At 42.0% G+C, this 2,948-nt stretch overlaps 1 non-coding gene across 1 annotated transcript; it reads right to left on the bottom strand.

The window, feature by feature from the left end:
* Positions 1 to 656: 656 nt before the first annotated feature.
* On the bottom strand, positions 657 to 763 carry LOC114407995. Its single transcript, XR_003665797.1, has one exon. It is a non-coding gene; the product is annotated as a small nucleolar RNA R71 (small nucleolar RNA).
* Positions 764 to 2,948: the final 2,185 nt, after the last annotated feature.

The following is a 2,948-nucleotide window of genomic DNA, read 5'->3' as shown; positions in this document are numbered from 1 at the left end:
CACCTTTATTTACATGACAAGGCAACTAGTTGTGTGCATGCTGAATGTAGTGTATGACTAGAGGCAATCCATCTGACTTACAACCCTTTGATCCTGAGATAGATAGGACATTTCACAGATTAGTTAGGCATCATTTTATACCTTTTGATCATTCTGAGCATTCCATAACTGGTGAATCTGTGCATTCTGTTATTGGTGATTTTGAACATCCTGATCTTGAGCATTATAATTTTGAGCATTCTGATTCTGAGCATTCTGATTTTGCACATTCTGAGAACATGGCACAACCTCCACCCCGTGAGAGGACTCTAAGGGAAATGGCTGCACCTGATTTCACCTACGAAAGCTTGTGCATCCAATACCCTGATGAGGATGTCCCATATGTTCTTAAAACTGGACTGATTCATTTGCTTCCAAAGTTTCATGGCCTTGCAGGTGAAGACCCGCACAAACATTTGAAAGAATTTCACATTGTCTGCTCCACCATGAAACCCCCAGATGTCCAAGAGGATCACATATTTCTGAAGGCTTTTCCTCATTCATTAGAGGGAGTGGCAAAGGACTGGCTGTATTACCTTGCTCCAAGGTCCATCACGAGCTGGGATGACCTTAAGAGAGTATTCTTAGAAAAAATTTTCCCTGCTTCCAGGACCACAGCCATCAGGAAGGATATCTCAGGTATTAGACAACTCAGTGGAGAGAGCCTGTATGAGTACTGGGAGAGATTTAAGAAACTATGTGCCAGTTGCCCCCACCATCAGATTTCAGAACAGCTTCTTCTCCAATATTTTTATGAAGGACTCAGTAATATGGAGAGAAGTATGATAGATGCTGCCAGTGGTGGAGCCCTTGGAGACATGGCTCCTGCTGAAGCCAGAAATTTAATTGAGAAGATGGCCTCCAACTCCCAGCAGTTTAGCGCCAGAAATGATGCCATAGTCATTAGAGGAGTGCATGAGGTAGCTACAAACCCATCTGCATCATCTGAAACTAAGAAGCTTGAAGGAAAACTGGATGCGTTGGTCAACTTGGTAACCCAGCTGGCCTTGAATCAGAAATCTGTACCTGTCGCAAGGGTTTGTGGTTTGTGCTCCTTTGCTGACCACCATACAGACCTTTGCCCTTCCATGCAGCAACCTGGAGCAATTGAGCAGCCTGAAGCTTATGCTGCAAATATTTACCATAGACCTCCTCAACCTCAGCAGCAAAATCAACCACAGCAGAACAATTATGACCTCTCCAGCAACAGATACAACCCTGGATGGAGGAATCACCCCAACCTCAGATGGTCCAGCCCTCAGCAACAACAATAGCAGCCTGCTCCTTCCTTCCAAAATGATGCTGGCCCAAGCAGACCATACATTCCTCCACCAATCCAACAACATCAACAACCCCAGAAACAACCAACAGTTGAGGCCCCTCCACAACCTTCCCTCGAAGAACTTGTGAGGCAAATGACTATGCAGAACATGCAGTTTCAGCAAGAGACCAGAGCCTCCATTCAGAGCTTAACCAATCAGATGGGACAATTGGCTACCGAATTGAATCAACAACAGTCCCAGAATTCTGACAAGCTGCCTTCTCAAGCTGTCCAAAATCCCAAAAATGTCAGTGCCATTTCATTGAGGTCGGGAAAGCAATGTCAAGGACCTCAACCCGTAGCACCTTCCTCATCTGCAAATGAACCTACCAAACTTCACTCTACTCCAGAAAAAGGTGATGACAAAAATTTACCTAACAATTTCTGTGCAGGTGAATCTTCTTTCACCGGTAATTTTGATTTGCAGAAGCAGCATATTCCCCCTCTTCCATTCCCTCCAAGAGCAGTTTCCAACAAAAAAATGGAAGAGGCAGAGAAAGAGATCTTGGAAACGTATAGAAAAGTAGAGGTAAACATACCTTTGTTGGATGCAATAAAGCAAATTCCAAGATATGCCAAATTCTTGAAGGAGTTGTGCACTAATAAGCGGAAGCTTAAAGGAAGTGAACGAATTAGCATGGGCAGAAATGTCTCCGCATTGATTGGTCAATTTGTTCCTCAAATTCCTGAAAAATGCAAAGATCCAGGTACATTCAGCATACCTTGTATTATAGGGAATAATAAGTTTGACAATGCCATGCTAGATTTAGGAGCCTCTGTTAGTGTTATGCCTCTGTCGATTTTTAATTCTCTATCTCTAGGTCCCTTGCAGTCAACTGATGTGGTAATTCATTTAGCTAATAGAAGTGTTGCCTATCCTATTGGTTTCATAGAAGATGTCTTAGTTAGAGTTGGTGAACTGATTTTCCCTATTGATTTTTATATCTTGAATATGGAAGATGGATTTTATCAAGGATCAGTTCCCATCATTCTAGGCAGACCCTTTATGAAAACTGCTAGAACTAAGATAGATGTTTATGCAGGCACACTGTCTATGGAATTTGGTGACATAACTGTTCATTTTAATATTCTGGATGCTATGAAATACCCATCTGAAGATCTTTCTGTATTTCGTGCTGAAATAATTGACCATGTTGTTGATAAATACATGACTGATCTTTATTCTAATTTGCATGCCTCTCACTCTTCATGCATTGAGTCTAAAATTGTACTTGATCATATGTCTGAATTTGATGCTGAGAGTGAATCTGAGAGTGATATTGATTGCATGTCTGGTGGTGGTGTTTTACCTCTCGAGATTGATTTTATAGAGTCATATAGGACTAACCATGTTTCAGGAAGTACACATACCTCTGACTTTCTTTATGAGGTAAAGGCTGAGAAACCATCTCCTTCTACCACTGTCCAACCGACCACACCAGAATTGAAGCCTCTGCCATCAAATTTATAATACGCTTACTTGGATGATAGCAAGAGTTTTCCAGTGATTATATCTGCCTCCCTTGTTGATGAGCAAGAGGAGAAGTTGTTGTCAGTTCTCAAGAAGCATAAGAAGGCTATAGGCTGG

This window comes from Glycine soja, chromosome 3 (assembly GCF_004193775.1).
Source record: "Glycine soja cultivar W05 chromosome 3, ASM419377v2, whole genome shotgun sequence".
In the NCBI taxonomy this organism is placed as follows: Eukaryota; Viridiplantae; Streptophyta; class Magnoliopsida; order Fabales; family Fabaceae; genus Glycine; species Glycine soja.
The sequence above is the reverse complement of the archived record's forward strand: the minus strand, read 5'-3'. Positions and strand labels throughout refer to the sequence as shown.